Source organism: Microcebus murinus, chromosome 7 (genome assembly GCF_040939455.1).
Source record: "Microcebus murinus isolate Inina chromosome 7, M.murinus_Inina_mat1.0, whole genome shotgun sequence".
Taxonomy (NCBI): domain Eukaryota; kingdom Metazoa; phylum Chordata; class Mammalia; order Primates; family Cheirogaleidae; genus Microcebus; species Microcebus murinus.
In genome coordinates this window covers 39,026,316-39,052,820 of record NC_134110.1, presented here as the reverse complement: position 1 = coordinate 39,052,820, position 26,505 = coordinate 39,026,316, and the positions used below count along the sequence as shown (strand labels likewise).

At 49.5% G+C, this 26,505-nt stretch overlaps 1 long non-coding RNA gene across 1 annotated transcript in view; it reads left to right on the top strand.

The window, feature by feature from the left end:
* The window catches only part of LOC105882751 (uncharacterized), a 237,734-nt gene that overhangs the window by 101,500 nt on the left and 109,729 nt on the right, over window positions 1–26,505 (top strand). The window contains exon 3 of the long non-coding RNA XR_012920150.1: window positions 5,692–5,819. This is a non-coding gene — a long non-coding RNA (uncharacterized LOC105882751). The remainder of the gene's footprint in view (window positions 1–5,691; window positions 5,820–26,505) is intronic.

The window sequence follows — 26,505 nt, the reverse complement described above, 5'->3', positions numbered from 1 at the left end:
AACTCAGGTTGAAAAATCAAGATGTGACTGACCCAGTGTCCTGTGGCTAAGGCCAAACTCAACTCCACAACGGAGAGCCTCTGCTGCTTTGGGGAAGATCCAAGAGGTTATCTTTAAGCACATGGTGGATGTTAAAGTGTGTTCAGCGGACAAACCACTGAGCTTTTATTTAGCACTAGCTGTATGCCAGGCACTGTGATAGGCCCATGTTTTACTGCGTTGGAAATATGAGATCATATAATCTCATGAAAAGATTTCTCATAAGGTCTTCTGAGGCATTTAGACTTTTTTGGGAAAAAAAAAATAAAAAAGAAAAAATAATCAAACTTTTTAAACAGGGGGGAAAAAAAATAAATAGACTTTTTTGGGTGAGGAAGTAGGAGAGTAAGTTTGTGTTCTCAGTCTTTTTTTAATTTGCTTTTAGATGTTGACTGTCTTTGGCAGGGAGGAGGTGAGAAGGCGGGACTCTCTGATGTGCTGTTCTTGTTCCCTCCACCTCTTTCCAGGCACGGCCTCTGTCTGGCTCTCTTCTCCCTGGGGTCGTGCTTTTCCCATCCTGGGTGTCCCTCCGAGTCCCAGATGTTTCTAACACTCATCCGAGAGGCTGATTCAGCTTAGGCAGGCAGGGTGCAGGAAATGTCAAAAAATGGGGCTGTTATCATTCCTGGGCATCTCACAGTCACTTATGATGAGTAACTGTAGTGGATGCTCTCAGAGCCTGCCCCTGGTCCCCTCACTGGACCAGCACACTCACCCATGGCTGTCCAGACCAGCAGCTGCTAACATTCACTCCTGCCCCCTTCTGTGGAGATTAGCTTTTGTCTGACGGAAGCTGCCTCATCCGGGAAGTTGCTCACTACCCCTTGGCCCCAGTCCTGGCTGACTCAATGGTACGGAAGGCTTCCCCCTGGCTTCATGGTGCCCTTCAAGCTCCAGGGCTCCCCGTGGGATCGCCTGAGCTGGTCTTTAGCTGAGCCCGGCTCTTGCTCAGCCCTCCCCTTGCCGGCCCTGTGTCCTTCGCTTCTTCTGTCCTGGGGAGGCTCCCAGCAAACCACACAGGTGAGAATCTTCATCTCAGGCTCTGTCTACCCCCAGATACTGTCTGCTGACACAGTCTCTGTCTTGGGTCCCTCCCACCCTGTCCTGCTGGCGCTGCTGTCTTAGAGACCCTCTGCCCACTCGTTCTCTTTCCACTGCTGTTCCGGAGAATAGGAGCTTCCTGGGCTGGCCCGATGAATGTTTTGTTTGGGTGGTTTTGATTTCCAAGTCTTTTCAGGCTGATCGGACACTAGGAGAGGTCTGCACTGACTCACAGCCCTGGCACGGCTCCCCATGAGAATCCTTTCCTGTGCTGGCGATGGCCGCAGCAGAAAGGAGAAAGGACGTGGGCAGGGTGTGTGGGAAGCTCACGGACCTTGGTACCAAACAGCCTAGGGTTGGAGCCCGGGCCCTGCCTCTCGGTAGCCAGGCACTCAGTAGGGGCGACTCCCCTGGCCTCGGACTTCCCCTTGGAAAACTGGACCAGTCATCTCTGTTCTCCCGCGGTCGCGAAGATCAGAAATAACTTGGGTTGGTGCTGAAGCGCAGGCACCGGTCGGTGGTCAGGGCACAGAGGCTGGGAAGACGTCGGCAAGGAGCCACTCACGGCTTCAGCCTGGCCGGCCGGTTGTTGCCACCCATCCAGGCCCTTTTCTGGGTACATTCCTTTTGTTCAACGTCGTACTTCCCTCTTGGGTAACTCTTCCTTGTCTCCCTAACTTGTCAGAAGCCCTGTTGAAGGCTACGTTCGAATGCCAGCTCCTCCGAGAGCCCTGTAGGGTGGCCCTCGGCGGGGACCAGTTCTTCCCCGAATGGCGCCACTTTGGCTGGTACAGGCTTCTGTCTTCTGACTTCACGACCTTGGGGGTGTGTGGCGGGCGTGATGAAGTAATTGTGTGTCTGGTGTCCGGCAGCTCGGCATTGGGACTCTGGCCCCGTCCCTTGCTAGCAGGCTGCCTTTAGGGGAGTGACTGAACCGCCCGAAGTCACCGGTACACCGTGCGGACCGCCCGCCCTAGACCCCCGGGCACGTCATGGGTGCTTTGTCGGCATGTGTCTCACTCCCTGGCGTCCTCGGACTCGACCAGCGGTTTGGGTAGTGAGCAGATACGGAGCGGAATTAAATACATACAGAAATGCATAAGTGAACACCACGCTGAGGGTTAAACGCTTTCAAAAACTGTGTATGTGGTCGGTGGGCAAGAGGGGTCCGCTCTGGCTGTCTCGCAGTGGGTACGGGGGTCACATTCTGCTACCCCCTGACGAAGATTCTTTGCTTGATCAAGCTTTAGTCAGGCTCCTGAACCTTCTCCTAGGCCCGTCTTTCCAGTTTTAGCAAAGAACTGTACTAAGACAGTTTGGCATGGACCCTCCCACCCCCACCTTTGATATCTGATCACCCTTGATGTCTGATTGGATTCCTCATCCTCCACAATCCCCCAGGTGGTGTCTGGTCACCCGAGCCCCGAGCCCGTCCTCGGTGAGAATCCTGTTAGGTTGATTTAGCCAGAACCTTCCTTATCCTGATGTTTCCTTTTCATAATTTTCTACTCACTGACCCCCACCCTGCTCCTTGGTTATGAATTGCCACTTGCCCATGCCATATTTGGAGTTGAGCCTAGTGGATCTCTCCCATGCTGCAGAATCCCATCGCTGTGGTCACTAGACCTTTCGAGATGGTCCTGAATAAAGTCTTTGTCATCTGTTCACCAGTAGGGCCCGGAGTGCTGAGTTAAAAGTGGGACCAAAAAGATCATCACGTTCCTGAAAATTGGGTGCTGGGCTCATTTCCAAGATTCAGTTCACTGAGTCAACCAGCATCGCCCCATCCTGCCCCCCAAAGGGGTGTTCTGGGCAAGGGGCAGGGGACTGGTCACCTCCAATCTTCCATCTCTTTCTGGCCCTGCCCCTGTCTGTGGCCCTCCTTCGTCCCCCTGCGAAGGGACACAGGGCTGCTCACAGCCCGGCTGCTGTGGTGGCTGCGGACAGGGGCCGAGAAGAAGCCAGTGTCCGAGGCAGCCCTCCAAACACAGCAGGGCTGGCTTGACCTTTAAATAGACGGGCTCCGGGCCACTCCGTTCCTGGAAGTTTGAAGAAAGTCAGCCTTTCAAGTGATGCGCCTTCCAACCTCAGGAAAGATCCCTGTGTTTGTGAAAGCCATAATTTACTGTTGCTTTTACACTTCATGATATGTGGCTGCGCAGCCGGTGGGAGCCAGCATGCCAGGGTTAGGAGGGGAAAATCCTCAAGTATTTTAATATACCCCTACTTAGCAGCAAGATAAACATATGTATTGTACTTGGGGACAGAGGTGGGGGCAGGGGTGGGAAAGGGAGAGGCCTGGCATTGCATGAAAGGTCTTTTTAAGCTGAACTCTGAGGGTTTTCTTTTTTTCTTTCTTTCTTTTTTTATTTGTAAGCAAAGCTGGCATGCGCAAATGATACCAGGATCCACTCGGCTATGTAGAGACTGTAGTCCCTCCCCAGACGGGTAGACTGCTCGGTCCCTCCCTAAGCCATAAACTACTCCACCGTTTTGTCTCGCCTGATTACAAAAGGGCGAAGGCTGTCATCACAGTTGACTCAGACGATCTACTTTCTTCCAGGAAATCTTCCCCTCAACTCTTGCTTTGCAATTATGCAAAAAAAAAAAAGTTAATAAAGATGCATAACGTGAATCTGGTGGTGAGGATATAGCATACCAACTCTAATTGAGGGACATGCTTCAAAATAACTGCCTTATAATCTTCGTAAGTGTCAAGGTCATGAGAGTTAAGGAAAGGTGGTTCCAGACGGAGGGAGACTGAAGAGATGTGGCTGTTAGATGCACAGCGTGGTTGTGGACAGTTGTTAGCACTCCAGGGGGCTGTGAGTGAGATGTGAGTTCTGTACCCATGTCAGCTTCCTGTACTGTGGGTTACAGAATGTGCTTCCCAGGGAGAATGCCCTTCTTGCTTTAGGAAATACACATGAGTATATTCTGGGGTGACAGGGCACCAGGTCAGCTACTTACTGCCACATGGTGTAGGGGGAAAGGATTGGTCCTATGCTCCCAACTTAATACAAGTTTGCGATTAGTTCACAAATTAAAAAACTATAAAAATTCAACCAATCAATGGGGTGGGGGGGCTGGGATTCCCTTTATTAGAGAATAAAACAGACCTGGGTTTGAATTTTGACCCTTTAAACTTACTCAGGGTTTGACTTCAGCCAGGAAACTTAACCTCTGTGTGCCTCAGTTTCCTTATTTTTCAAAATAAAGGGCAGGGTGTGAGCATGTGTGTGATAACATCCCCCTGGACGGGTTGTTGTGAATTGGAAGTTGCACAGTGAACGTAGGGGCCCCATTGGGGCACTCAAAGGTGCTGGTCCCAGGGCATGAAGGGTCTTTCCCTTCCTTGGTACCCACGCACTGACATGGGCAGGGACGTGTGTGCAGAGCATCCCTGGCAGCATATTCTGTCTTCATCATGACACCATGGGTTGTGACCATATGAGATGAATTGGAATGAATTGAAAGATTTTGTTAAACTTGGCTAGCATCGTCCTACGCCTCCAGCAAGAGCTTGGTGTTTCTTATTTCTGTGCCTCTCTCCTCCATGAGCTACTTCCAGGGACAGTCCTTGTCCACTTCGCTTCCAGGATGCCTGGGAGAAGTGACTGCTCTGCCTCTCCTTTGCCCAGTGCCCAAATCCTGTGCAGACTCTGCTATAGCCCCGGGACCCTGCCTTCTCCTTACTTGATTTCCTGTCTTAGAGATGGGGGCAGTGCAGTGTTGATTTCCAGGACCCCATCTGGCACCCCATTGCAAGCTTATTTTTTCGAGGTGCATACATGTATGACCCTTGCTCACCCTCACCAACCCCAGGACTCAGGTCAGGTAGTGCCATTTTGTGGATGAGGCAGCCAAGGCACAGAGCAGTCGAACACCTTGCTCAAATCACACAGCTGGAAAGTAGTGGAGTGGCATCCGTGTGGATGCTGGCAGCCTGGTGCCAGAGCCGGGGCCTAACCACTGAGCGGCACTGCCACCCCATGGATGGGTGCCAGCAGGGTGAGGACGTGTGAGTTCACTCTTAGCACCGAGCCAAGCAGAACTCTGTCCAGACCTCTCCACCACCCTAATAAAGCCAGTGTTTACACAGGCTAGAGGTGCTCATCAGATGTTTTGCCAATCCCCTAATACGGCCAGGGCCAGAAAGTGAGAGGGGTGCCTGTTATGTAAGGCCCCGTGGCTGGTCCCCAGACAATGCCACTTCCTTGCCTGTCGCTGTGTGACAGCACAACAACGGGTTACTCATTTCCTCTGGAAAACTTGGCAGGGCCACTTTGCCCCGTTTCTTCCTCCGGCTCCATCCCCAGGCTTCCTCTATTGAATTTTCTCCAGATTCCCGGGGAACACCCCCATGGAGGGGCTGGCCTTTGGCCATGGCCAGTCTGGGGCTTGGAAGAGCAAGGACATCAGGAGCAAGGCCTGCCTCTTTGCTGGGAATGCTGGTGTCCCAGGCAGGCAGGGCCCAGCCAGGCGGGAGGGAGACCCTGGGATGGGGTGGGTCTCAAGCGGGCAGGCCGTCCGCGTTTCCACTGCTCCCCAATTCCTAACCGGTGTCTGCTTTGGGTTTGACCTCTTTCCTTTCTGACCCTCTCCTGTCAGAGGGATGAATGAAGGCCTCTGCTGGGAAGTCTGAGATGGATTACCCCAAGGGGGCACAGACGATGTAGGCCATGCATGAGCTGTTGTCCCGTGAGTTTTCTTTCTGTCCTGGCTACAAGACTTCCAAGGTGAGCACTAAAGCAAATCTTCCCTGTTTCCTCCCCTCTTGGCACCTGCTTCATCCAACTCCTCATGCACACGGCTGAGCCCAGCCTTGTTTGGCACATCACTGACTCCCAGTGAACTCTGTGTGGACGAGCTGCTTGTGGACATGGTGTCTGATGGACACCGTGCTTCAGCCTCACCATCCACACACAAGGTCCCTTCTCCCCTCGCAAATTAAAATAAATCATTCTGTCTCAATGGAGTGGATCCATGTAGATAGATACATAGATATACATGTCTGTCTACAAATACACAAGCATACACACATACATGTACACACATATGTATATCTGTTCCCTATGCATGTGTGGCATTGTACTAGGTTATCTGCACATTTAATCTTCCTCCTGTATCAATCATAAGGGTTGTCAGGAATTAGGGAGTTATCTGTAACAATCTAGACCTTAGTTAGCAGTTCTTTTCATGGGTGATCTTATTTTATTCTGCCAGCAACCCTGGAGATTGGTAGTATTATTACCTTTTTATAGATGGGAATCAATCCATTCGGTAACTTGGTTTCACTAATATTTTTAATGTGCCTTTTATATGTTGGACACTACTATGTCCTGGATTTAGAAAGAGGACTCAGCTTTCTAAGAGAGAGAGAGAGACAAACCAATGGGTTAGTTCCTTGTGGGGTGCACTGTCATAGAGTGGAGACCCTGTGTGTATGTGTGTGTGTGCGTGCTCTGTGTGTGTGCTGTGTGTACTCTGTGTGCATGTGTTGTATGTGTTCGGTGTGTGCGTGCTGTGTTTGTGTGCTGTGCATGCTCTGTGTGTGTGTGCTGTGAGTGCTCTGTGTGCTATGCGTGCTCTTGTGTGTATGTGCTGTGTATGTGCTATGTGTTATATATGCTCTGTGTGTGTGCTGTGTGCTCCATGTGTATGTGCATGCTCTGTGTGTGTGCTGTGTGTGCTCCATGTGTATGTGCATGCTCTGTGTGTGTGTGTGTGAGTGCTGTGCATGCTGTGTGTGTGTGTGTGTGTGTGTGCGCGCGCGCTATGTGCAGGGAGGGCTGGTTAGAGACAGAGAGACTGGCGAGGGCACGATGCCCACATACCTGGAGGGGCAGGATGGCGTCTCCCTGGGTTGGTGGTGGGACCCTGGAGACATCTGCATGGAGTGTGGTCACCAGAGTCTGAGGATGTTCTGTTTCTGTTCGCTCGCTGCTTTCTCTGGGCCTGGGAGCTGGGCAGAGCTGGGTGGGACTCCTGCCTCTGCAGTTTTCTACCAGCATCTCTAAGTCCTGTGCTCTTCCTCCATGAGAGGGGAATGATTGTCTGAGTCTGCAAAGGCGAGAGGCTCAAATGTGATGGGCTTGTGAAGCCCTTAGCGAGTGGCAGCCCTGGAGCAAACTCTCAATTGCTGTGACCGCTGTGGAGCTGCGTGTTGCTCACGAGTCAGTGTTTCAGTTGCTGGAACCGGCGGTTAAGCTGCAGGGCACAGCACTGAGCCCCTTTCACTGCACTTGTGCCTCCTTTTCCCTAGTGGTGGCCATCCGCTAAGGTGACTGAGAAAGGGTCTTTCATATTTGCAAAGGAACAGAGACACTTCAGTGTCTGGTTGGGCATTTCACTGAGTAGAGGTGACTCCATGCAATTCTTTTTTGGGTGAAAGTTCATGCATATTCAAGCATTTAACAAAAAACACTTACTTTGCCTCAGGTCCCTGTCTTGGCAAAGGGTGGTAATGAGACAGCCCCATCCTCTTCTTGGTCAAGCCCCCAGTCCTTTGGTGGCAGTGACTGGGGTGGAGCCCACTGAGACTCTGGGCCATGGGAAACCTTCACTCTGGGCCTTTTTTTCCTCCATGAGATCTGGGCTCCTGGGGGAAGTGAGGAGGTCCGAGTGATCCTTGGAATGGGCCTGCCCAGGGTGGAGGAGAGAGAGATGGCCAGCCTTTGTCTAGGGTCCCCCACATGATCTTAGATCAGGAAAGGGTGAATGGGGGTGTTTCTCCCAGCTTCTGGGGTGGAGATTCCAGACTGACTCCTTCATGCAGTGCAGCCACCTTATCTCCGTGACATTTGTTTACAAGTTCCCTTGGGAGCTTTCTAACAGGACCAAGACTTTGGTCTTTTGGGTAAGGGTCTATCTACCTCCAGGGGTGTGGGGAAAGTTAAGAAGCTGCTAAATTCTTGACTTCGACTTGTCAGCAGTTTCCTGGAGGGAGCTGGGCTGGAACTGATAATAATTGATAATTGCTTGTGCATTCTCCACTTTGGTGGCTCCTGGGGCCAGATGGGCTTGGGATAAAAACAACACTAGAGAGTTTTGTTTTAGCTGCTGCATCTGGAAGCTCTAGTATCTAACCAGGCCTGCCTGAGTTTTCTCTTCTTCTTTTAAGCCTCTCTCTTCAGAAGGAAGAAAACAGCCTAATCTATATTCTGGTTGGCTCCACACAGCCGTGGGTATTTATCTTAAGGTGTTTTTGTGTACCTTTTGCTTCTGGAGGTTAACTCAATGCATATTTGGAGAGGTCAGGTCAGCCTCTCCTCTGTCTCTGTATGTGTGTGTGTGTGTGTGTGAGACTGTGACTTCTTCCCTTGGGTGAGTGTTTTCATTCATCCACACTAAGATGGCTTGTGCAGAGCAGGTGTTGTTATGATCCCCTGTTGTAGAGGAGGAAGTGAAGTTTCAGAGAGATGAAGTGCCTTGTCCAAGGTCACACAGCTGGTAAATGTCAGAGTCCCATACAAACCCAGGGGTCTGGTCCACAGTACAGGAGAAGGTGAGGCATGCGTGTTCTAGTGGCACAGACCATGGGGTCTGGTTGCACAACTGGGGAGGTTCCTTCACTTGCGAAACCTCGGTTTTCTCACCTATAAAATGGCACTGTAATCGTACTTACCCTAAAGGGTCATTGTGAACATCTATCAGAGTCAGGGCTTCCATAAGGAGTATAAAACAGCATCCAGCACGCAGTGCACCCTCGGGCCATCTGGCTGTCACGATCATTCTGTTTCAGGTGGATTTGGCTGAGAGCTGGGGTGACTCACTGGTAGCCTCCTGATTCAATGGGAGCTGTAGGCCCAAGAATGAGAACTTTGTCAGGGGTGGCCAGATGCCTGGGTAAGGGTGGTAGGGGTCTCTACGAGGAGTGGTCCTGAGATAAGAGTTGGACAGACAGTGCTTTCTGTAAGCAGAAGGGAAGCAGTGCCTGGGCTAGAACTCTCCTCTTTCTGATGAGGAGCAGCACCCTGCCCTGTCAGCTGTTCTTGTTTTGCTTTGATGGTCTTTCTCAGAAAGGAGGAAGGTGCTGCTGGGTGTGGCTTCTGGCTTCCTATGGCTGCCCTGATGCTGGCCAGCTGCTCTCTGAATGTGGTTGGCGTTAGAGCCATGGCTCCTCTGCCCCATGTTCTGACCTTGGGGACACTACTCTCCTGCTCCCCTGCCCCAGTTAATGTCCATCTTCAAAGGCCAACAAAGGCAGTGAGTGTTGCTCAGCTCTTGCAGTCTGCAGGATTGCTTCCTGCTTCCTCACCTGCTTCTGGTGAGGGGGATGCTTGTGGGAGCCTCACCCTGAATGTGGCCTCAGCAGGTCTTTACTCCAGATCCTTGGCTGGGCACATACCCTCCCAGCCGTGTGACCTGGCATGGCTCCCACCTCTGCAGAGCCACCCGCCCCACAGAATAACTTCTTATTTTTAGACACCCTGTGTGCTTTAGTTGGATTCCCTGGGTGAGAGGGACTGGCTAAGGCATAACTCCATGTATGTTCACACACGTGCCTTGGGAGATTTTTGCACAGAAAAGGATTTGCATATCATTTTCTATAGGAACACAAGTGCTGCTGTCCAATTTCCTGTCCCCGTTTTAAGTCCAGGCCAAATCACGGACCCGCTTGGCCTTGCAGCCTGCAAGACCACTTGGTAATTGTCTTGAGTTATCTGACTCAGTCCCTTTGCTGTGGACACCCACTTTGCCTCTCCACGTGGTTTGACAGCAGGGGCGAGAGAACCGCCAAGTGTGGAGTCCAAGCCTCGAGGTGCAATGCTGCATTCATTATCTGCTTCACTCCTTGTGAGCATCAGCTGCGGTCGTTTTTTTTTTTTTTTTTAATTTTTAGGGTGTTTTATTTATTTATCCAAAAAAGTCTTTAAAACAGTGGTTGAATATGGATAACATAAAAAATTACAGCTGAGAATATCAAATATTTAAATTTATATTACACAAATAGTTTTTTTTTAATTATTTTTTTTATTTTGGTATATTATGGGGGTACAGATTTTAAGGTTTCAATAAATGCCCATTTCCCCCCCTCCCCCCAAAAGTCTGAGTCTCCATCATGACCATCCCCCAGATGATGCACATCTCACTCACTATGTATGTATATACCCGCCCCCCTCCCCCCTCCCACCTGCCCAATACCCCATTACTGTAGCACCTATGTGTCCACTTACGTGCTACTCAGTTAATACCAGTTTGCTGGAGAATATATCTGGTGCTTGTTTTTCCATTCTTGGGATACTTCACTTAGTAGTATGGGTTCCAGCTCTAACCAGGAAAATATAAGGTGTGCTATATCACCATTGTTTCTTAAAGCTGAATAGTACTCCATGGTGTACATATACCACATTTTATTAATCCATTCTTTGATTGATGGGCACTTGGGCTGTTTCCACAGCCTTGCAATTATGAATTGTGCTGCTATAAACATTCGAGTGCAGGTGTCTTTTTTGTAGAGTGTCACTGGATCATTTGGGTAGATGCCCAGCAATGGGATTGCTGGATCAAATGGTAGATTCACTTGTATCGCTTTAAGGTATCTCCATATTGCTTTCCACAGAGGTTGAACTAGTTTGCAGTCCCACCAGCAGTGTAGGAGTGTTACTCTCTCTCCGCAACCACGCCAGCATTTATTGTTTGGAGATTTTTTGATAAAGGCCATTCTCACTGGGGTTAAGTGATATCTCATTGTGGTTTTGATTTGCATTTCCCTGATGATTAGAGATGTTGAGCATTTCTTCATATGTTTGTTGGCCATTCTTCTGTCTTCTTTAGAAAAATTTCTGTTCAAGTCCTTTGCCCACTTTTTAATGGGGTTATTTGATTTTTTCTTCCTAATTTTCGTGAGTTCTAAGTATATTCTAGTTATCAGTCCCTTATCGGATGCATAGGATGCAAAAATTTTCTCCCATTCTGTAGGTTGTCTGTTTACTTTCATGACTATTTCTTTGGCTGTGCAGAAGCTTTGTAGTTTGATCATGTCCCATTTATTTATTTTTGTTGCTGCTGTGATTGCCTTTGGGGACTTCTTCATAAACTCTTTGCCCAGGCCGATGTCTAGGAGAGTGTTTCCAACTTTTTCCTCTAGAGTTCTAATAGTTTCATATCTTAGGTTTAAATCTGTTATCCAGCGTGAGTTGGTTTTTGTGAGAGGTGAAAGGTGTGGGTCCTGTTTTAGCCTTCTACAGGTGGCTATCCAGTTTTCCCAGCACCATTTATTGAAGAGGGATTCTTTTCCCCAGCGTATGTTTTTGTCTGCTTTGTCAAAGATGAGATGGCTATATGAGGATGGTTTTATATCAGGATTCTCACATCTGTTCCACTGGTCAATATTCCTGTTTTTGTGCCAATACCATATTGTTTTAATTACTACAGCTTTGTAGTATAGTTTGATATCTGGCATATTAATGCCTCCCATTTTGTTTTTGTTGCCTAGAATTGCTCTTGATATTCGGGGTCTTCTTTGGTTCCATACGAAGCGTAAAATTATTTTTTCTATATCTGTGAAGAATGCTGATGGGATTTTAATAGGTATTGCATTGAATCTGTAGATCTGTTTGGGTAGTATAGACATTTTGATGATATTGAGTCTGCCGATCCACGAGCATGGTATGGATTTCCATCTGTTTACATCCTCTGCTATTTCCTTCCTCAGTGTTTCATAGTTCTCCCTGTAGAGGTCTTTTACCTCTTTGGTTAAATATATTCCTAGGTACTTTAATTTCTTTGTTGCTATTGTGAAGGGAATTGAGTCTTTGATTTGGTTCTCAATTAGATTGTTGTTGGCGTATATGAATGCCTCTGATTTCTGTGTATTAATTTTGTATCCTGAGACTTTACTAAATTCATTGATCAGTTCCAGGAGTTTCTTGGTTGAATCCTTGGGGTTTTCTAGATACAATATCATATCATCAGCAAACAGTGAAAGTTTGATCTCTTCTGCCCCTATTTGGATACCTTTGATTCCATTTTCCTGTCTGATTGCTGTAGCCAAGACTTCCAGCACTATGTTGAACAGAAGTGGAGATAGTGGGCAGCCTTGTCTGGTTCCAGTTCTAAGTGGGAATGATTTCAATCTTTCCCCATTCAGTATGATGTTGGCTATGGGTCTGTCATATATGGCTTGTATCATTTTTAGGTATGTCCCTTCTATGCCTATTTTCTTAAGTGTTTGTATCATGAAAGGGTGTTGAATTTTGTCAAAAGCTTTTTCTGCATCTATTGAAAGAATCATGTGGTCTTTGTTTTTGCTTCTGTTTATGTGGTGTATTGCATTTATAGATTTACGTATGTTGAACCAGCGGTCGTTTTTATTACATTTGATTACTCCTGGTCTACAGAAGTCTCAGAGAGGTAATACATGTTTTAGTCTCACTTAGAAAGTGAGACTCACCTGGCTCTCTCTATGGTTCTTCCAAGGCCAGTCTCTCTCACTAGGGCTGAAGACACCTGCAAATCACTGGCCTTGTAGGCTTTTCAAGTAACCTTCCTGGGGTGTTTATAAGGAGCAGAGCCATTCGGAGAATTACAGCTCTGTGCAGGGGTGTGGTTTGGGGCGGGGGCTCACATCATTCCAGAAGCAGTGCTACCCTCACCGTTAGCAGCCAGGGCAGGTAGATGGCAATTCCCAATCAAGTGTGAGCAAAGATGAAAATCTCAGCCGTTTTCCAGGGAAAGTATGTGCCCCCCCCCCCCCCCCCCCGTGGCTTCAGGCCCCTGAGGAAGTCCTGTCCTGGGACAGAGAGACCCAAATCGCATCCTATTTCTTCTTGGCTGAAGATGAGGCTTACTCATTTCAAACAGCTGTATCCATCGGACACTCCTCAAGGGCAGCTGCTCAAGATGGAAATGAGAGACGCTTGCAGAGTTTTGAGGGGCTGGGGATGGGAACCAGCAGCCTTGCCCTGCGGTTATACCCTGCAGCTTCAAAAATACATACATGTATTTGAAAACTCCTGGCAAAACAAATTACACAAGAGCTTAAATGTAAGATCCCTTTGGGGTTCTGACTGTTTTTTTCTTAAAGTGTTTAAAGAAAAATGACACCTTTAAAAGGAAATGCCATTTGTTCTCAAAGCTGCAAAACCAGCATACATAGAAGAGAAAAACTTAAGCTTCCCTGGAAATGAATGAAAATTTTTACCAACACCCAGTATCTTGGGTTTATTGCCCTTTTGGTATTTTATCCGAAGGTCTCTGTGTGGCAGGTGCATGGGTTCTCTTAGGTGGTGAGATCATTATGCAGAAGGATGCACCTTAGAGTTCACAAAGAGGGTTCCCACTGGCTTTCCTTTTTGAAAAGTCCCTCCCCTAGTGAGGTGGTCAGGCAGCATCATGCCCATTTCACAGATGAGGAAACTGAGGATGGGAGGGATACAGCGACTTGGGGCTATATGATATCATAGAAGCCCCTTGCCTTTTGTGGTGTTTAATTTCTCTATTTGTAAAGTTAAATGGGGCTGTCGGGTTGGACTGAGGGTTTTCTTACTTCAGCTTTCTGTGGGCCAAGACTTTGTGGTTACTGGGGAGGAAAGAGCTGGAGTTTGTTTCAGTGACCCAGTGATTTTCTTCCTCCAGCTCCAGCTTCCTTCTCATTTGACCAACGTTTATTAAGGGTCTGGGTACAAGGGTCGGGCTGGGGTCTTTCCCTAGCCAGCCCTGTGGCTCTGCACCGTGATAAGGGATGGGTTTAGGCACACCTGCTTCATGGAGGGGGCCCGAGACTGCAGACGGAGCTGAGGGGACAGGGTGTGGAGCAGAGTGGACAGGTGTGGCGGCGGGCTGAAGTGTGAAGTGGCTGGAGAAAGGCTGCACTGGGAGGCATCAGAGCCAGGTGCGGGGTCCCTGAGAGTGCCGTGCTCTGCGAGTCGCCTTTGATTCCCAGGGCACCGACAGTCCTGCCTTTTGCTTCTGCAGCTGACCACACTGCCAGATCCTTCTCCCGAGGCGCCTGGGTTCCTTGGCACATACAGTTGTCGAGAAGGTGCTTGCTGACTTGGGGCTCATTCGATAGGTGCACAACAGGCGGCTCCCCAGGTGTTCCCATTTTGCTGCCATGGACTCTAAGATTTGGAGACGCAAAGTGGAAGGCCATGTGCTAATAGGAGATGATTGAAACAGGGTCAAAATCAGACCTAACGGCCTATGCATTTCCTGCATTCTTCTCAGATCCTCAAAGGCCTGAGGAAAGGAGAACTTTCCTTTTTTGTAGATAAGTCCAAGGTCACCTGCCTGCGGGGTACACTGCTTTCCACCTCACCCTCTGCTCCCTTGGATGTGATATTCAAATGTTTAGACCTGAGCCATTGAGACGCATGGTGCCAGCATGTGGGACCCTGTGTCAAGCCTGGACCCTACATTTTGTGGTGGTCTGGGGAGGATGTGGTCCCAGGGCACAGGCTCAGACAGTGGGGACAGTAGATGACCTGTTGGAGAAGCATCTCTTCACCTGCTGCCATGGGTGAGTTCAGTGTTTCAACACCACCACTGCAGGTGGGCGGGCCCTGCTGATTCCGGGCCTGGTCTCTCCTGCCTCATTTTTATTGCTGCCATCCAGGTCTGGGCAGGACAAGATTTCCTCCCCCTTAGTGTTCCTGAGACAAGCTACAGGTGTACTGTTTTATTATTCTTTTTAATCATTTTAATTATTTAAAGGAATAACTATGTTGAAAAAGAAAAATCAAGCTTTAAGTAAAGTCAGTCCGAAATACAGCTGAGCTGTCTTTCCATGAGACAGCAGAGCAGAGTGGCAGGCCAGGAGGTCCCAGAGCCGTTCTGGGCCAGCTGTGCCCCTTCCCTTGCTGGCTGAGTGACCCAGGCACTGTTGTTCACCTTCTCATCTGCACCCCAAGTGTGGCTATGAATGCTTTTAATGCCGTGTATTAGTTTTCTGTGATTGCCATAACAAATGACCACAAACTTAGTGCCTACACGATGCACATTTATTACTGTACCGTTCTCTAGGGCAGAGGTCCAGCGTGGGTCTCAGTGGGCTAAATTCAAGGTGTCTGCAAGCCGTGTTCCTTTCCAGAGACTCTTGCGGGGTGGGGATCGGTTTCCTTGCTCATTCCGATTGCTGGCAGAATTCAGTTCCTGGAGGTGGTAGGACTGAGACCCTGCTGTCCCAGTGGCTGTCAAGCTGCACCCTGCCTCTGGAGCCATCCTCCTTCCATGTTCATACCCAGCAGTGGCCGGTCCGGTTCCTCTCACATTTCTATCTCTTGTCCTTCTCACCTCTGTGATCCTAGCCAGGAAAGGTTTTCCAATTTTAAGGATTCGTGTGAGTGGACAGTGGCCACCCTGATTATAGGGAATAATCCCCACCACAGGGTACTTAGCTTTAATCCCATCTGGAAAGTTCCCTTTGTCATGGGTGGTAACATTTTCATAGGTTCCAGGGCATCGCTCGCTCTCTCTATCTTTTTTTTTGGAGGGAGGAGTGGCAGGTATTATCCTGCCTTCAGCACCTCATAAGGGTTCCTGTGAGGATGAAGTTCACTGATACATGTAAAATGCTCTAAGTATTACGCTGAACCATACGAAATTGGCAGCATTCAACTGCTGACCTATAAAAGGTCAACCTAATAGTATCTAGTCTCCAGTAAATCCTCAGTAAGTGTTTGCTGTCATTATTCTACTGGTGGACATGCCATGTTTTACTTAGCTAGTTCGCTGTTGTTCTCATTTCCTATTGTTGGGTATTACTTCTTAAAAAGTCACTATCATTATTATTTTGGTATTATAAGTTGATGTGAACACCTGGTCATCATGTCTTTTTCAAATTGTGCTCTCCTGACTGGGGGGGATGCATGTCCTTCTTCTGCATCCTACACCCCCTACCCCCACCCCCACCCTGGCCAGGCCCTTGTCCAGCACCAGCGCAGCCCCGGGCCTTGGGTGTGGGCGGGAATTTTCCCCCTTGGGAAGTGGACGGTCCCTCTCTTTCCAGGGCTCATCAGCCCTTGACTCCCCCCCTGGCCATTTGCTCTTTGAACCGGTCCTTCAGGACACCGCACTTGTGAGCCCTTGGTTGGGGTCAGGGAAGGGCTCCCTTCCCAAAGTCATCCTGAGACCCAGACTCCCATGCCCACAGGCTGTAACCTCAGCCTAGGTTTGTCTGCCTGTGACAAAAGGAAAGAAGTCAGGCACAGTTCTGTTCTTATTAGCCCACAACTGCCTCTCATTAATGCTTCCTCACCTGTGGTGACTATACAGCCTGGGGGAAGGGCCTAATTTATGTCTGTGTGCTGATGCTGAAGTCACTCACCTTCTCCCTTTTCGCCCAGTGACGCACCCCCCCCCCCAGGCTGCTGTGAGGACACGTGCCTCATTCTACAGCGCCTGAAACTGAGGCCCAGGGAGTGTGCAGGGCTCCCTTGAGGTCACACCATGTGCTAGTGACCAGATGAATGGTAGTCACCTAACCCACCCTAATAGTATCTAGTCTCCAGTAAATCCTCAGTGTTTGCTGTCATTATTCTACTGGTGGAAATGCCATGTTTTACTTAGCTAGTTTGCTGTTCTCATTTCCTATTGTTGGGTATTACTTCTTAAAAAGTCACTATTATTATTTTGGTATTATAAGTTGATGTGAACACCCTGGTCGTCACGTCTTCTTCAAATCGTGCTCTCCTGATTTGGGGGGATACATGTCCTACTTCTGCATCCTACTCAGTGGAGGATCCCCCACCCCTGCCCCTACCCCTGCCAGGCCCTGCCACTACCTATTAGCTGGGTTCAAATTCTGACTTGTGTGACCAGCTGGTGCTGTGTATAGCCTCAAGTATTAGAGCCTCCAGCTTCATCCTCTTTCAGTGGAAAACACTGTTAGATTAAATCCCGCCTTCAAGCTGGGCACTGGCTCTCCTGCCCTGGGTGCTCTTTAGATAGTGGTTGTTCTGGAATGGCTCAGAATGAAGCTGCTGAGTCCAACACGGAGATTTTATATGCTGTCACTTTAACTGTGGTTATTATCATTCCTTAGGATTTGAGGGATCAGAGCCCAGCAGGAAGCAGGGCCTGCCCGAGGGCCTCCTCTCTAGGGGTAGTGACCCATCTTCCCAGGTTGGCTTTTGTTCTGCCTTGAGCCTCTCTGCCGAGGTTATGAAAGAAGAGAAAGTGCTATTGTCGGGCTTTGGGCCCCAGGGCCTGGAAATGCCCCGTGCACCATCTGGTGACTCCCTGAGAGGACTGTGTCCTTCTGGGAGAGAAGACCATCTAGTCCTGCATTTTGCAGAGCGTTCTTGCCCGGGGGCACCATCCCCAGATCCTAACATGGAGCCTGACACATAGTAGGCTCTCAGTAATCTTAAGTGAAAGAAGGAATTTCTCAAGTGATCCCAGCATCATTCTGTGTAGTGAATCTCAGCCTAGCTTGTATTTCTGGCTCTGGTGGATCTGTTAAGTTTTAATGCAAATTAATAGGTATTATTTTATTGAATAACAGAAAAGCTCTCCTTGGATGATATCGAGACCATGAAAAAACTGCAAAGACATATGTAGGGTCTGCAGTGGGGTTTTCCAGCCTTGGCACTATTCATAATTTGGTCCGGATCATTTATTGTGAGGGCTGCCGTGTGCATTGTGGGATATGGACCAGCACTTCTGGCCTCTACTTCTGGCCTCTACTTCTGGCCTCTACCCACTTGATGCCGGTAACACCACTAGTCCCAGTTCCCAGCTCCCAGTTGTGATGACCCAAAGTGTTTTTAGACATTGCCACATGTTCCCTCATGGTGGGGGTGTGTCTGTGTGCAAAAATCTCCCTTCATTGAGAACCACTGGTCTAGAGATCTGTTTGCATCTGCCCACCTGGCAGAGTTGATGTGCCTCATCCACTGAGCCTTCTGCTGGAAGACAGGTTGACAGGTAGTTTGGTTTAGGGAAAAGAGTAGTGAGTTGAGTGTTTTGAGTGAATTTCGTGCCCAGTGCATAAGATGAACGTTATTCTGTTTCTTGGCTGTATGACCCAGAGCATAATACTCCACATCTCCAGGAAAAGATAATCCCTTGTCCATCGGGACTTTCATGTGATTAAAGATAAGGCAGTCAAGTGCTTTACATTCCACACTCAATGCAAAGTAGGGGCTTTATGTATGAAATGAAAACCATTATGGAAAAATGCTTAAGGAAAAGCATTATAGAAAAACGCTTAAAGAAAAGCATTTTTCATTCTTGTGCAAGATTCATTTGACCATTTTTACATTTAATTGTAGAGAAGGGAATATGAGTCCTAAAGATCTAAACTATAAAGCCAGTGTGGTTTAAGAGCTGAGTGTGGATTGTGGTTTGAAGAGGCTCCGGGTTCGATTTCTGCTTCTCCGATTGCTAGCCACCCTGGCACCTTGCCCAGGTTTCATAATCTCAGTTTCTTTGTCTATGCAGTGAAGATTACAAGAGTACTAACTGGCCGGGCGTGGTTGCTCACACCTGTAATCCTAGCATTCTGGGAGGCTGGAGAAGGAGAATTGCTTAAGGCCAGGAGTGTAAGAGGAACCTGAGCAAGAGCAAGACCCTATCTCTACAAAATATAGAAAAATTAGCCAGGCGTGGTGGTATGCATCTGTAGTCACAGGTTCTTGGGATGCTGAGGCAAGAGGATCGCTTGAGCCCAGGACTTTGAGGCTGCAATGAGCTAAGTGAGCTATGATGACGCCACTGCACTCCAGCATGGGCAATAGAGCAAGACTGTCTAAAACAAAAAAATAGTACTAATGTCACAGAGCTATTGTGCAAGGGGCTGGGCCATCTATACAGGTCCACCTTTATTTGGTTCTCTCTGCCATGGTTGTCCCATGTTTCTTTCTTTCTTTTCTTTTCTTTTTTTTATGGTGCCCCAAGTCCATTCTGAAGGATGGGGCATTCGGGGGAAGGAGGGCTCCCAGAGACAAAGGCAGCCTGCAGGCTTGTCCCCTCTGCAGCTGATACTAAGGGGGAGGATGCCAGTAGCAAGAATTGCGGCCATCTGGCCGGCAGGATGCCTCGCTTGTGCAGTCAGCCTGGCCCCTTTGAAGTGGTTTTAAGACCAATTTGGTAACTTGATTTGGAAAGTGGTATCGATGACTCCGAGGGCGCAGGCTGCTCCTTAGCTGCTGTCTGGGCTCCGCAAATTGGTTTAAGTGGAATGAAATCGGTTCCTTCTCTTCCTGGGCTCATGGCTGATGTCCCAATTGTAATAGGAACCTCTCCTGGGCAAAGGACACTGAAAAGCTTTCCGGGGAGCCTGACCCTCTTTTTTCATATGTGAATTCCACTTTCCTCTGGTGGAGGGGGGTCAGGGCAATAGGCTGATAAGACATAAAAGTGACCCTGGAGTGGGTGAGTGAGTCTGTGTGTGGGGGTTCGGATCAGAAGGGAAGGAACAATGAACAGTTGCTGAGCATTTTTCAAGGGCCAGTTAAGATACTGTGCTGGATGCATTCCCCCCCCCCCCCCCCCCCCCCCCCCGCCTCCATATTAAAAACACTGCTGGGAGCAAGATCCTGTGGCTGTGCCTTCTGGGGCACCTGTTTGAGAACTCTTCCAGGGCTTCTACCCCGAGGCTTACGTTGCTGCCTCTCTGTTTTGCAAGATGCTATCAGATTTAGTCACACCAATGACACTTCTACCCCTGGACACAGCTGCCCCTTTTCCTCACCTTGCCACTCACATTGGGTGGGTCAGATTTTCCCGTCTTTTGCTAGTCTCACTGGTGAGACGAAGTTTCTGGCAGTTTCCCTGACTGCTCAGGGGCTGAGCCCCCCTGCCTTCCCCGCCGGGTGAGGAAGGACCCCCAAAGGCAGTGGGAATCCTCATAGTCCTCCTGCCTGGGCCCTCACTCCTGGGAAGGTAGGCGGGTCTCATCCACTGCTTCTCTGAAATGATTCTGTTTCCCAAGTCACTTTTGTTGCCAGTGAGTATCAGTTCTGGATCTCCTTCTGAGCAGTTTTCTCTACTGAAGCCAGGACTGAGTTCTTTTGGGAAACTATCGCACCACACCCTTGTTCCCATCAATTCGTTTTTCCTTCAACTAACCAACATTACTTGGCACTTTAATCAACACAGCGCAGGCCAGGCTCGGTGGCTCATGTCTGTAATCCTAGCACTCTGGGAGGCCGAGGCAGGCGGATTGCTCAAGGTCAGGAGTTCGAAACCACCCTGAGCAAGAGCAAGACCCCATCTCTACTATAAATAGAAAGAAATTAATTGGCCAACTAATATATATATATATATATAAAAATTAGCCGGGCATGGTGGTACATGCCTGTAGTCCCAGCTACTTGGGAGACTGAGGCGGAAGGATTGCTTGAGCCCAGGAGTTTGAGGTTGCTGTGAGCTAGGCTGATGCCATGGCACTCACTCTAGCCTGGGCAACAAAGTGAGACTCTGTCTCAAAAAAAAAAAAAAAAAAAAAAAAAATCAACACAGCACAGAGAAGCAAAAGGCCTGGCCTCTTGGACTCTTGCTGTCCCCTGCTAGCTCTGTGTCCCAGGGAGAGCTAGGAGCTCTGTGTCCCAGGGAGACCCAGGAGCTCTCTCTGTAGTAAGGGACTAAAGCTACATGCCTCACCATGGCTCAGAAAGAGAAAGGGTTAGTGATATATATGAAAGTACAGGAAGGAGTTTGGAGAAGAGCAAAGCATCGCACCAGGGCTGGGCTGGCTGGGACCTGGGTGCAGACCCCTGAAGACCCTGCAGGCCAAATTGCTGCTGGTCTGCCGGGGCACAGGCCACATGCGAGTGAGAGAGAACTTACGGTGATTGGCCTTTCTGTTCATACTTATTCCCCTAAATTTGTTGAGTGATGGTTTTGCACCAGTCCTTCAACCGATTGTACAGGTGCCTAATTTATCAGACACTGTCCTAAGGAGTGTCATAGTAAGCAAAACAGACATGGTTCTGCCCGTGTGGGCTGTGTAGTCCAAGGGTGGGGTGGGCGGGAGGGACAAGGGTTTAAGTATTTGCAGGAAGGAGAACCCATTGCAAAAAAGCATCTTCCAGTCTCCAGGATGTTTCCAGGTGGATGTTTCCAGGTGGCCTTGTCACTCACAATAGACAGGAAGCAGCGCTCGTCTTCATTGCTTTGGTAAGTGTAGTTTGTGTCTGAGAAAGTGCTGATTCTCAGGAAGGGGAAAGAAAAGAGACCTTGGAGGAATGATAGCGATACTGTTAAATAGGAATAGAAGGAAGAGCTCACATTTATTGAGCACTTATTGTGTGCTGCAGCCTCCTGTAGGAGCTTTGTGCAGTCGGGCAGGCAGACAGCATTATTACCTCCATTTTACATACCAGGAAACTCAGTACAGAGCGACATCTGTGAGGAGAGCCCTGTGCACAGGGGTCAAAGCAGTGCCTTTCTTTAATCTGACGGGATCTGTTGCTGACCTCACCTTGCTAGAATCCCTAGAATCCCAGAAAAGTAAGTCCCAGCTTTCTTCACCAGCGCTAGTCAGCCTGCCTTTGACCCAGGGCCCTGATTCCCTCCCTCCTCTCTCCTCTTCCTCCCTCTGGCATGTCCACCTTGTTCTTGAATTCCTTCCCCCCAGTTTCCTCCAAGCAGCAGGCTCTGGTGTCAGTTCTCGTCATTTATATAGTCAATATTTATCAAAATGTATGCTGCTTGTTTTCACAATGCCTTTGCACAGGTTAAACCCATGGTCACTTTTTCCTGATGCACCTCTTGTTTATGACAAGGGTGGTCCCTCGTGGAAGGCCCCTGTCACCTGGCAGGTGCCCGATCTTTTCCTTCCGTATAACAATTAGCTGAGTTTTTTCTTCAGTTTGCGCATGAGGAAACAGAGGCTCAGAGAGGTTAGGTAGCTCACCCCCAGCCACACAGCTGGGTTAAATGGGTTCAAAACCTTGAACATCTGGCTTTTAATGTCTGCACTCTTATTCTCTGGCATCTTGGGGAAGAATTGGGCAAGGGGATGGCAAAGGAAGTTGACAGAAGCAAAGAGATAATCACTGTTCTCCAGGTTGATAAAGATAGTCTGGGCGAAAACTCAACTGTGAACAACTCCTTTGACAGTTCTCTTCTCCTGGGACCCCATAGTCTGTCCTTCTTAATTGCTCTTTCTGCTGTGTTTTCTTCTCTCTCCCTCTGCCTCAACCCAGGGCCAGGCACACAGTGAGCCTCAGTTTTCTCACCTCTAAAGTGGGCATAGGAGTTGCTGCTTAGCTTTAGCTTTGGGAGAATGGTGGATACAGCCAGTGTCTCACCTAGCCCTGCCTTTTAGTCCCTTTGACACTTGGGGCAGGTATCTGGATGTCCCTGACCATCGTCAAGGTCAAGTGTGTCTTGACCTCCTACCAGAGGCTGAGCCTGGGGATGGAAGTCTAAAGGAAAGGCATTTGACAGTCCAGTGACACATTTTCCAAGTCCCAAGGTGACTTTCCCCCTCTGTTTTATGATCCCTAACAAAGCGCCTGTGCTGTGCAGTGCCTGTGGGTGGCACGCAGCAGGATTGTCATTCTCTTGAAAGTTTTTTCTTGGGGCCCCACCCATGCCCAGCACACGGTCAGGTCCAGGGGTTGGGGTGGAGGAGAAATACTCCTTGTGGTCTCTTCTGGTTTCTGAGAGGAGAAAAGCTATAGACACGTCTTGTAGTTGTAGCCCGATTCTAGGCAGAAGGGTGAAGCCAAGGTTTCCCTCAGGTTTTGATCTTCGGTCACTCCGATTTTCCAGCGTGGACCGGGAGAGCTTGAGGAGTACTGTGGGTGCAGTTGTGCCTTCCCAAATTTACGTGCTGAAATCCTAAGGCCCGGTTCCTCAGAAGGTGACTGCATTTGGAAATAGGGTCTTTAAAGAGGTAAAGTTGATGAGGTCATGGGTGGGCCCTAGTCCAGTCTCCTCTTCAGGAGATTAGGACATGGGCCTTACACATGAAGATGCAGGGAGGCGGGGCCTGTCTGAAAGCCCAGGAGGAGACCTCAGAAGAAACCATCCCTGCCCGCGCCTTCACCCGGGCTTTCAGACTTTCAGCCTCCAGAATTGTGAGGAAATAAATCTCTGCTGCTCAAGCCACGCAGTCTGTGGAAATGTGTCACGGCAGCCCTAGCAGACTGACCCCGTGACCATGAGCAAGTCACTTAACCGCCCGAGCCCCCCCCCATGCCTCAGCTGTAGGGAGGGCGCCAGAGCTCCTGCCTCACCAGAGCACATACTTAATCCTCTCGTGGACCCTTTCCGAAGTGGGGTTGGGTACTATTGTTCCCATTTTACAGATGAGGAAAGTGGAGCACAGAACTGTTAATTCACTTGCCTCACGATGTTACTCAGCAAGGAAGGGGTTGTGTCAGCATTTGGACCTCTCTGTTTGGTCTCTGGAGCCCACGACCCTGATCACTATGCTGTCCCAGCCCTTGTTAAAATGAGACAACAGATGTCAGGGGCCCAGCGCAGTAGTGCTTGGCCCACAGGACATCCTCAGGACAGCTGGAACTTCCTGATTCTGCATTGAGTTTGGGATGTTTGGACGCCAGTAGCTCTGAGTGTATGTGTGTCTGTTTCTGCCTCTGGTCTCTCTCTCTCTCTCTCTCTCTCTCTCTCTCTCTCTCTCTTTTCCCTGCCTTTATTTTTTTGTCTCCACTCTCCATCTGCCCATCAGCCTCCTCTCACTGTTCTTCTCCCTTCCCTGGTATTAACTGACTTTGGCTGCTGTCCGGGAGTGCAGCCTGGCACCCGGACCTGCCTAACACCTCAGATGATTAAACCAACAGGGATGGTGGCATTTAGCAAATGACACTGCCACACGCCTGTGAATCTGCCCTTTCCTCCCTCCCACCCACCACAGTTTGAAGGGCCTGGAGTCTCTGCCTGTTCTACGGAGCAGCCCTCATCGTTGACGGGTGAGTGTCAGGCCCCACCCAGGGACAGGGAGGCCAGCGCTGGCTCTGGAGTTACGCAGACCTTACGGTAAAAACACATCACCTTGAACCAGGGCCAGCCGAGGCATCAGCCCAACCAGCCCTGCCCCAGCGGCTGGATTCTGCCTGTGGCTGTGCCTTAGTCACTGGCCAGAGACTCTTTTCTTGTTCCAGCTGAGGCTGTCCCATGCCTCCCCCGGCAGCCTGGGTTCCTGGAAAAGCTACATGCCATAGGATGTGAATTTCCCCTCCTACTTAAATAATTAGAGCTCTCATTTATTAAACGCTTACTAAGTGCCAGAGACTGTGCTAAGTCCTTTCCATGCATCTTCTCGTTTAATCCTCTTAATAAACTTCTGGGGCAGGTACTCCTCTAATCTCCTTTTTACTGATGAGGACGCCAGCTCAGCAGCGTGAATACTAACAACAGAAAGTAGCTCACCTTGATTTGGGCGCTGCCGTGTGCCAGTAATGGGTGGCGGCATGCTGTTGTGATTATCTCTGCGTTCTCGTGGGGACACAGACCTGGGAGTTTCTGGGTCACTTGGCTTGTGCGTGGGGTCTTCCTGCCCAGCCCTTCACCACAAAGCTGTAATGTCATGTGGGAGATGTGGCCAGAGTCTCTCGAGTGGGCCCGAACCCTGTGCTGTACCCCTGCTCCAACGTGGCGGCTCTATCGACCGCTCCTTGCTGCCTCTGCTTCCTGGACTGAGGATGGCGCGTTTCCTGGAGTTGCCAGGCACAGACGGGGAATTTGCTTAAAGGACTCTGGGGAAAGGAGCTGAAGGGGGGGAGGGGGGGAGGAGACAGCTGGTGGTCACCTAGGGAGAGAGCTGAGTCCCCAGAACTAAAGATTGACCCTAGGAGGACTGACCTTCACCTCAGGGAGCCTGGGTGCTGGGAATCCGCCTTCCTGTCCCCTTCCACATGCCTGAGACTCACGCTGTGGCCTTGGGACCAGGGCCCCTCCAGTGGGCTCCCTGGTGCCCACAGCCCCCGAGCCTCACCTGTCTTCCACAGTGACCGAGAGAAGCACCCTCTCGCGAGGCGTGAAGGTGGGAAAGTGGCTAACATAGCTCCGCCTGCTCAGCTCTTTTCCAGTTTGTAAACCATCTCACAGACAGTGTCTTACTCCACTGAGCAAACACGTGGCCCCTGAACCGAAGCTTCCTTAGAGAGGGAAGGGTGCTCCTGGGATGCCCCTTCTGCCAGTCCCACTGCCACAGCTCTGTCCTGAAGCAGAGCTCCCTGCCCAGAAATGTCCACAGCAGTGTCATTGTCACAGCCGACAGTAGGAAGCCCAGGGCAAGGCCAGTGTGTAGAGATGATGCAGGCCTTAGAATAACGAAAAGAAAGACAGCATCACAGCATGGGCTGGCATCAGAGGGACATATGATCACAGAAAGGTCTTGAGGTAAGAGCTGAATGAATACCCCTAGAAGAAATGAAAAGTCGTGTAACAAAGAGGTACAGGGACATTAACAGCGATGATCCCTCAGTAATCACACGCCCGGGACTATGTCCGAACCTCACGTTTGTCACTGTGTTGGTCCTTGGCACAGCCCTTCCAGGGGAGAGCTGTTTGCCCCGTTTTGCAGACTAGGAAACATGTCCAGGAAGCAGCTGAGCTGGGAATTAAGCCCAGGGCTGACCCCAAAGCCTCCCTTCTTTCCACTCTGCTATGCTCCTTAGAAAAACAAAAACAGAATTCTTTTAATGTTGCTCTAGGAAATGTACTTTTAAAAAATTAATTTCCTTCTGCGATGCCTGGCTCACATCAGATCATAGATCAAGAGACAGATCTTGGGGCTTTGCCACCCAAGCAGGCTCCTAAAGGCTGCCTCTGCCTCAGTGTGCCCAGGGAGGCTGGGGAGCCTGCGGCTTCACTGTCTCAGCAGAGATGGAGGAACCTGTTAACCTGTCTTAGAAGCTAATAAAAAAAAAATCCCAGTGAGATCATGTCTGTTAAAGCCCTTTGAGGCTGACACAGCTCTGAGGCTGTGTAGACATGCACTGTCATTATTGCTTACTCAGCAAAAACTCCCCCCCCCCCCCCCCCCCCCCCCCGGGGCTACAAAGCCCCTTCGTCCTTCCAGCCCCTGGTTTCCTTATGCATTTCCTTTGATGCTCCCTTTGCGTCTTGAAGACTTGACTTTTTTTTTTTTCTTTAAACACTCTATTCTAGTATGAGGCTGGGCGGGTGTGGTGGCTCATGCCTATAATCCTAGCACTCTGGGAGGCCAAGGCTGGAGGATTGCTCAAGGTCAGGAGTTTGAGACCGGCCTGAGCAAGAGTGAAACCCTGTCTCTACTAAAAATAGAAAAAGTAATTGGCCAACTAGTATATATAAAAAAAATTAGCTGGGCATGGTGGCATGTGCCTGTAGTCCCAGCTACTCAGGAGGCTGAGGCAGAAGGATTGCTTGAGCCCAGGAGTTTGATTGAGGTTGCTGTGAGCTAGGCTGACGCCATGGCAATCACTGTAGCCTGGGGCAACAAAGTGAGACTGTCTCAAAAAAAAAAAAAAAGAAAAGAAAAAAGAAAAATAGAAAGAACTGGCATGTTTTAGGTACTTA